This window comes from Podarcis pityusensis (genome assembly GCF_964106645.2).
Source record: "Podarcis pityusensis genome assembly, chromosome: 6".
NCBI lineage: Eukaryota > Metazoa > Chordata > Lepidosauria > Squamata > Lacertidae > Podarcis > Podarcis pityusensis.
Genome location: NC_138030.1, coordinates 6,343,949 through 6,353,254, shown reverse-complemented (window position 1 = coordinate 6,353,254; position 9,306 = coordinate 6,343,949). Strand labels below are relative to the sequence as shown.

Here is a 9,306-nt window from a genome sequence, read left to right as displayed (position 1 = left end):
GAGGTGTTAAAGAAAATTCTGGGTTGCGAGACTACTCAGCAGCCCAGCTCGCCGGGGTACAAGTCCCCTGCGGGTCCATGAGATCAGTCAAAGAAGGAAATTCAAGCCAAGTAATTTGGAGCAAAACAGCAGTAGACTTAGATTCTTCATTGTTGCGCAACAGGTTCCAACAGCAGTAAGAATCCAGAGAATGGGGTGATGTTGACTTTTAAAACTTCCCTCTTTCCCCCAGAATAGACTTAGAGCAGCATCATTGATACATCATCTTTACATCATTGACATGTCACAAAAGGGGAGGGGTAGACAGGGGTTACACTGGTTTAACCTTGGCAAACATGTCCAGATAAGTCCAGATCAGCACAGGTAAAACATGTCCAGGCGACAACCAAGTACCCACAATTAAAGGACAGTAGAGCTCCCTTTGCACATCCATAGCCTGGGGCAAGTCAGGTGATGGGCTTTTGGAAGCTAAGTGCTCAGCAATTGAAACAAAATGAAAAAAAATTCATTCCAGTAGCGCCTTAGAGACCAACTAAGTTTGTTATAGGGATGCGGGTGGCGTTGTGAGTTAAACCACAGAGCCTAGGACTCACCAATCAGAACGTTGGCGGTTCGAATCCCCGTGATGGGGTGAGCTCCTGTTGCTCGGCCCCTACTCCTGCCAACCTAGCAGTTTGAAAGCATACAAGTAGATAAATAGGTACCGCTCCAGCGGGAAAGTAAATGGCATTTCCGTGCGTTGCTCTGGTTCACCAGAAGTGGCTTAGTCATGCTGGCCACATGACCCGGAAGCTGTACACCGGCTCCCTCGGCCAATAAAGCGAGATGAGCGCCGCAACCCCAAAGTCGGTCACGACTGGACCTAATGGTCAGGGGTCCCTTTACCTTTACCTTTAAGTTTGTTATTGGTATGAGCTTTCGTGTGCATGCACACGTCTTCAGATATCTCAGCAATTCTCACCCCTGGGCACTTCCCTGGGTGGGTGGGTGGGTGTACATGTCCTCAAGGGAGGTAGCAGGGAAGAGTCCTTTTTCCAAGGGCAAAATGGAGTTGGAATGTGTTTAAATTGGCAAGGTACAGTATATGATTTATAAAGCTAGGTATCTTCCCTGAGCAGTCAGGTCGAAAGGATACATTCAGGCATAATATTTGGAACATTCAACAACCCCACAGACGTCCCCCCCCCCCGGTAATTTCCATAACAGCTGGGATCTCCAAGGATCCTCTAGTCCAACCCCCTGCGATGAAGGAATCTCAACTAAATTATTATTATTATTATTATTATTATTATTATTATTATTATTTATTTGTACCCTGCCCATCTGGCTGGATTTCCCCAGCCACTCTGGGTGGCTTCCAACAAAGATTAAAAATACATTAAAATGTCACACATTAAAAACTTCCCTAAACAGGGCTGCCTTCAGATGTCTTCTAAAAGTCTGGTAGTTGTTCTTCTCTTTGACATCTGGTGGGAGGGTGTTCCACAGGGCGGGTGCCACTACCGAGAAGGCCCTCTGCCTGGTTCCCTGTAGCTTTGCTTCTCGCAGTGAGGGAACCACCAGAAGGACTTCGGCACTGGACCTCAGTGTCCGGGCAGAACGATGGGGGTGGAGATGCTCCTTCAGGTATCCATGGCAGATGGCCATCTCCAACTCTGCTTAAAAACCTCCAAGGAAGGAGAGTCCACCACCTCCTGAGGGAGACTGTCCAACAGCTCTTCCTGTCAGAAAGTTCTTCCTAATGTTTAGCCTGAATCTCCTTTCTTGTAACGAGGTTATTGGTTCGAGTCCTGCCCTCCAGAGCAGGAGAAAACAGGCTCGCTCCATCTTCCTTGTGGCAGCCTTCCAGATATTTGAAGATGGCTATCATCTCTCAGTCTCCTTATTCAGATAAAAGTCCAGAGAATCTTGTGAAACTCCTTTGTTATTGGAGACTATCCCATGCAGACAAAGTCTCTGCACATCATGCATTTAAAGCACATTTAAAGCATGTGCAAAGCACATTGCTCCCCCAAAAAAAGAATCCTTCACCGAGCTACAATTCCCAGCACCCATTACAAACGAGAATTCCCATGATTATCGGGGAAGACAAGTGCTTTAAATATATGGCTTGCACACTGCCATAAGCGCAAGCTTTCTTCTGGCACTGAGCAACATGGTGCAATATCATATGGCATGTGTCAGTGCTGCATTGGTGCTCCAGAGCTTTCTGCCTATATACATAAAAATGTAATGCTGTCGTCACGCTGCCCCAATTGGAGGATCTGTTGCGTCACATCACAATGCTGGATTTGCATAAAGCCAGAGCACAGCCTCCCATTGGAGGGTTTGCAGTGCCTCATCAAGGGGGAGGGGGAATGGGAGGAGAGTTGGCAAGTAAATTGAAAAATACAGGAGAGCCATTCTTGCAGTGAAGGACTATCTAGTGGGGTTTTATTTCCTTTCAAAGGCCTACGTAACAACCCAAGAGGGAAACGGAAATAATGGCAGCCAAGTAGTATCTCAAAGGCTGCAACACTCAGAATAGATCCTTGAATAATTGTTCCCAAAAGAAAAAGGAAGAATACTTGAGACTCAAGAGGAGTGGAGATCAGGAAAGTGAAAAGGATAAAGGTCAGGAGGACATCAGGAGCAGAAAAAGAGCAACATCTCCAAAGCAGCGTCAGAGTTAAGCAGAACTCGCCCCCCCCTGAAATCAGATTTAAGCAAAACATTGCATTTGCAAGTGGTGGTTGTAGCAGGAACCCCCCCACCCCAATCATTCTGCTTGTACAAACTTCATACACACACACACTCACACACTACATACGCCACATTTCTGTTATAAATTCATAGAAAATCAACCATACATTGGATTTGCACTGTTCCATTTTTATTTTACTCCATATGACAAGAACTAAGAAAAGGGGAGGGGGGTTTGACCCTGGTCAGCCAAAATCCCTTCACTGTCTCAGCACATCTGCAGGAGCCCTGCCCAGATGATCCCAGACAGAAGACAATCAAAATCACAAAGAACTTGCATATGGGAGTGGATTCAGCATGGACTGAAACAAAGGACAATGATCAGATCTTCCCTCAGGGGGCAGGAAACTGCAAACTCCCTTTTGTCTCCTGGAAGTGACTCGAGGGGTAGGGGGGAAGGGAGGAACCAGCCAGGTGACAAGACACTCAGGTTACCACCAACTCCTCCCTCAACCCCTCCTTTCTGTAATGTATGCATGATGTTACCACCACAACTCCACCCTCAACCCCTCCTGTCTGTAATGTATGCATGATGTTTCTGGGGGTGGGCTTGATCTAGAGGAGGGGAATTTCAAAAGTTTTTATAAGACCTGGCACACCATTTTTCTGGGTCCTTCCTCTCACCTGCGAGTGAGGGGAGCACCCTGTCGCGACAGTCTTTCTTCAATAAAGACCAGGCCTACAGGCTGCTGATTTGCTTCAATTTGCTCTGGTTGGTGTTTTATTTTTGTCCAAGGGAGCCCTCAGATTTTTCCTGCAACAGTTGGCGACCATTCTCAGGGACACTTGGTTCTCCTGCAAAGGTGAGAGGGGAGATAGAGGGGATCAGGCGCCACTGGGCAACCTTAGCCCAGGGATCCTTCTTCCTCTCCCTGCCTCCTCTTTGCGGGCGGTAATCAATCGTCACCAAAAGCCCAACCAGGGGAAGCAAAGGCAAGGTCAAGCCGGCTAAGGGGAAAGGATCCCGGGATCCACGGGGGACATCTTCAAACGTGAGTATGGTTTGAAGTAAATACATTGGGAGGGGGGTGGAAAGTAACGTCCCCACGACAGCCAGACTTTCCTTCTTTCGTTTCTGGCGCAGCCCCTCGGAGTCGGCCGGGTGCGCTTTAACTTTGCCCTTTTCTCACCCGATTCTCCCCTTCGGAGGGTGGCCAGGGAGATCGTGGAACTTTACTGTCTGGCGCTTACCTCTCGGAGTCGTCTGGGTACGCCAAAGCCTTTCTCTTCTCTCCCCTCAATTTCTTACGCGGAGTGCAGCCGGGGAAATTGTGGAACTTTACTGTTTTCCGGCGCTACCCCTCGGAGTCGTCCGGGTACGCCTTAATCTACCTATCCCTTTTCTCCCCCGTTTTCCGTCTTGGAATTGAGTCCGGGAAAGCGTGGCTCTTTTACTGTTTCTCTGATGTCTTCCCTCGGAGTCGTCCGGTGGCATCTTTTCAAAAGTATTTTAACACAAGGTCATTTGCTTCCTTTCAAACCTTGGTTGTTTTCTTGGACCCCGATCTGGCACTGCATTGCGCAGGCGTTCAGTAGGGGATTCCGAACTTAGTCTCAAAGGCTAGGCAGGAGGCTGTTGTGGGTGGTAGAGGGGGTTTAGTCTTGTAAACAGCGCTGAGGTAAAGGAATTCCGGGCAGAGAGACCCGTGGTTTGAGTTTTCGGGCAGAGGGACCCGTGGTTTTGAGTTTCAGGTTCAGGTTTGAGATCTCCAGAAATTAATTCGTGGTTTATAGATAAGTAGGAATTGTGTTAGTCAAGGGTACTTTGAGTACTGAAAGGATCTTTTATCTGTCCCCCCTTTCTTTCCCATTGCCCCTCCTCCCTTGTGTGTGTGTTTCCACTCTTTCTGTCTTTAGTGTACGTCGTTAACGAAAAAAGCCCAATAATGACATATGAGAGAATGGGAGCTCACTAAAACACCCTAGCTGGACTCCTCCTGGCAACAAAGCTTCCATGAAGCCTTTTTGCCCCAGAGAGGATTCTAATATGCCCCTCCAGCTTGTCATCTCCAATTGGAAAAAAAAAATAAAAATAAAGGGGCAAAATGGTCTTTCAAGTACAAAGTATGAGACCGTTGTAACTTTTAGTGGGTGGCTTAGGCTCACCACCTGGAACCCAGGGCACAGCAGCCACCTCAGGGATCCTTCAACAAAATCAGGGTGTGAACCCTTAGGGAGAGCTGAAAACATCAAATTTGTGTTGTTAAACTATAACCTAAAGCTAGAACATGAAACCGTAAACTTAATGGTGCTCAGAAGGCAGTAGATATAATAACAGCCCAGCCTGAGAGCCCACGCATTATAGAGATCTTAGTTATTAAAAATAATAATAATAAATGAATAAGAGATGTACTCAAAGATTTAGAAATATTTCAAGGGTTTGTATTTACATTGGCCTCGGCATCCACAGACTGTTCTTAAAATGCACATAGTTTTAAATTGCAAACTTGCTTCAAAATTTTTAAAAACTAAGGAAGCCATGTTGGGCCTTGCCAATCTTAAACAAAACAAAATGGAGAATGAAGTGTGCAAATGTTTATTATTTGAGAAAAGCTCTAAAAGAGAGTTTTCCTCCCATGTGGTAAAATCCTGTATACATGCTACCTGTGTTCTGAAAGGAGGATTACCCCACCTCCTTCCTCTAATTTAAGTGAGGAGGGTGATTTTAAGTCTAGTGGTAAATGATGTTTTGTTGTAACTTTTGAGTTTGTGAGTCTACATCCGTTTTCCAGTCTTTTGTTCCAGTATTTTGAAATGTACTGTGAAAAAAACAACAACTAATGTTTCTGCTGCAAAAGCCTAGTTGAGCCAACTGCTCTCTCAAGCTAAAATGCAGTGTATGTATTTCATTAAGCACATGCCTATGAAAGTGTGGTGTTCTTTCTAAGAAAATTGTTATTAAATGTAGAGGCTTCCATGGCCAGCAAAATTCTATGAGTCCAGTCCAAATATCAGTCTCTATAAGACTTCCTGGCTTCTTTCTTAGAAGATGCCCCCCCCCCCCCTGTTTCATTCTGTCTCTTTCAGGTTTTTCCCCTCTCTCTCTTTCTTCTCCTTCTTACTTCTGTGCCAAGTGCATTTACTCCTGAGTAAGCTTCCTTTAAAGGAAACTGCAAGGGGGGGCATAGATTAGGCTTACTATTCCCCTGCAAGTTCAGGAAAAATTGTTCACTTTTGTATTCCTTTTAAATCAAATCTATGGCTGTTTTAATTATTTGTGAGTGGTTATATCAATTGAATTAACTTTGCTTTATAAGAGATCCTCTCCCTATCTTAGGAAAAATGTTCACTTCAATCTTCCTTTAAAGATAATTTCTCTAAGAACTTGCATTCTTTAGTCTAAGGAAGCAAACTCACTCACACTATCTCAAGATCTGCAAAAAGGGTTCTGTGTAAAGTTGGGTACTTTTATTTTCCTCTTCCTTAGTACATGATAGGAGCATAGATGTTTCCTTTCCCAGTTGTAAATCTGTACTTAAATGTGTATGTCTCTTTGATAGTACAAATCCTGCTGTGAAATCTTGCTGTGAACTCTATATTTTGGAGGGTTGGACTAGATGACCCCAAGGTCTCTTTCAACTCTCCCAATTTGTGGCTGTGTGGAAGGAACATGTGTCTGCAAGCATTGGAGGGTAATTCCTAAATTCTGGTGTGCTGATGGAGTTGAAAATCAGCCTAGCTTTGCTCTTTAGTTTTAAAAGGTGAGAGGTGAAGCTGTGATGTTTTGAAGCACAACGGGTAATATCAAACATTTGAGTGATTACACTGTTTATCATTGGGGGGGGGGAATCAGACTTCAGAGTCAATTCAAAGTTTAAGCGCATACAAATACATATGGGGGCCTTGACCAATCCTGTAAATAAAGGGCAGAAAAAAAATTTTTGTCTGCAAATGGTGAGGCTGAAATGACTGAGAATATTTATAATAATAATAATAATAATAATAATAATAATAATAATAATATCCTATGATTTGTGACTCTCTGGCCATTTTCCCCATATATAAGGGCGTGGCATTGTTCTGCGAATAGCCAGAGGGATATTAGCCCTTTCCTGTACATAAAGGAAGCAGTCCTTTGCTTGGGCTGCAATTGCTAGCTTTGGTGAATACTTGAATTGCTGAGTTTCTCCTTTTGTTTTAAAACCTAACCCTATTTTTAAAATCTACTCCTTACCCTTTCCTTCCCTTATTCAAATTCTAATTTAGCCAAAAGATGCAACATTTTCAATAGTATAAAAGGTTTGCTGAGACATGAACTCTGCACATACACAGAGGCTAGATCAGTCAAAAAAAAGAGAGAGAGAGAGAGAGAGAGAGAGAGAGAGGAAAGGGGGGAACTGTAGGGTGTAGAGAGGAGGTTTCCACAAGACCTGGGCTGCAGGGAGGAACTTATTCAAATTTCCTTATGTAAAAAAACTTAGAACCATTGAGGGAAATCACCCTTAATGTGTCTTTGCTCCAGGGGCTACGTAAGACAAAAGGGTAAAAAAAAAAACTAGCCCATCAGAAGTCAAGAGCTTTCCAGGTTCCAAATCTTAACATGCCAAAATTCTTTTCACAGGTAAATATCAAAGCATTCCCCCCCTCAATGGAATTTAAATCACAGACTTTGTTTGTGTGCATCTTAGGAACAGCATTTTCTGACAGGCTTCTCACATGAAATAATTTTCCCTTTTAACAGGATATGTGAACCCCAATAACAAAGTGTTTGTCCTTTTTTTCCTCCCACAGCAACTTTCTTTCTGATCTGTGAAACAAGTCTGAATCCCTGCTATATTAGTGACCTCCATCTCTTTGTGGCTTTGACACTTTTAAAGTTACAAATAATCTGTTTTCATGTATTTAATCTGTTTTTCCATGATGTCTATGAAGTTAATCGAAGCACAACCAAACATTGTTTGTGAAATGGTACTTGTTTACCTTTGCCTGAGCATCTCTTATTAATTCTGTCATTTTGGCTAGTTCAAGGTACTTGCACAATTTTAAATTGCCATTCATTTTTCTTGGTATTAAGTCATTTCCCAGCATTTTGCTATTAACATTCTAGCCGATGTTGTCACATCAAGAAACACTCTTTTATTTTCATTGTTACTTCAGATTACTTAAAATTGTGTGTCTTAGCATTTATTTATTTTTCGTTCCTCATAAGTCATTGTGTGTGTGTGTGTTTCATTATTTTAACCTTGTATTTTTTTTTCAGTTCTCTTTCTCTCCAAAGTGAAGGAAAGCAAACGAACTTAGCAGATAATAACAGTAATTATATGGAAATGTGATAATAATATTAAAATGAGTAAAATGCTTAACATGCTAAGATTTTATTATTTGCAGCTGATAACTCAAGGAGATTATCTTGGGGAGGGGCCTTTTGCCCCTTCTTTTCCTAACTCTTGTCTTTTAAGTCTCCAAACCCCTGCCCCTTACAGGATGTCACTTCTACAGATGTGTTGCTACAGACCTATGATGAAAAAGCCACCGGCTGCACCAACAACAGACACCAACAGACACCAAAGGATATAAACTGACGGGGGAGTGGGGCTGACAAAGGGGGGTGGAGTTGAATTGCAAGGACATTTTCTCATTTTTGAACCTTAAAGACTGTGCTCCAGGATTGAGAAGATCACAATTATCTCAAGATATGCAACTGATATTTAATTAGTTTGTTTTGTATTATGTGTTATTACGTAGGAATGTTGAAATGTGTCTGACAGTGTGTTATTTCCACAAAGGGGGGGGGGCTATTTGTGTGTGTAATTGTTTTTATGTTTAACGTCTTATTCCTTACACCCCAGTGGAAGATTCTCATACATTTTATGCGTTCTAAAAGGGGGGGGGGCTATTTTGGGGGCTATTTTTTTGTATAATTGTTTTTATGTTTAATGTCTTATTCCTTACAACCCAGTGGAGGATTCTCATACATTTTATGCCTTTTAAGAGACCAGGCTATTATGTAGTCCAATGTTTAGAATTAGATAAATTTATAACCATATTTCGTTGTTCCACCTGGCACTATGCCAATCATCCCTACCCATTTTAAAAATGTGCTAAAACTCGCTTTACTAAGGAGAAGCTTCTAAGATACATGAAGGTGGATATGCTTTGGTTTAGCAGGAATAATCCCTTATAGAGTTAAATTGACTTATTTGGACAAATGCCCTCTAAGAATGGTTTTGTTTTAACAGATTGGTTTGAGAAGTTGGGAACCATGGGGCAAGATAAATTCAAATTGGACTCAGTTTGAATTGGGCAAGTGTATCCAGGCTGCAATTAGCTTTTGGTCCTTAAAGTGCAAGTGAGCAACTTCCCATGACTGCAAGACCAGAGCCTATAATAATAATCCCATAGAGCGGCCAAGGCAAAGACACTTCTCTCATGACGTGCCCAAACCTGTGCCAGCTATGGTGGGTGCCATACAACATGGTTAATATGAAAGCCCTAAGTGGATTCACCAGGGATTGCCACTGCTGTGACACCATGCCGGTGTGAGACCATAGAAGAGCTACCTTGACACCTGAGAACACAAAAATGGCGGGGGACAAAGCGAACTGCATTTTTCAGTCATTAGTG

The 9,306-nt window shown here is 43.0% G+C and overlaps 1 long non-coding RNA gene across 1 annotated transcript; it reads left to right on the top strand.

Moving 5' to 3' along the window:
- Positions 1-5,757: 5,757 nt before the first annotated feature.
- Positions 5,758-8,728, top strand: LOC308480296. The gene is made up of 2 exons (XR_013988006.1): positions 5,758-7,710; positions 7,809-8,728. It is a non-coding gene; the product is annotated as an uncharacterized lncRNA (long non-coding RNA).
- The last annotated feature ends 578 nt before the right edge of the window (positions 8,729-9,306 follow it).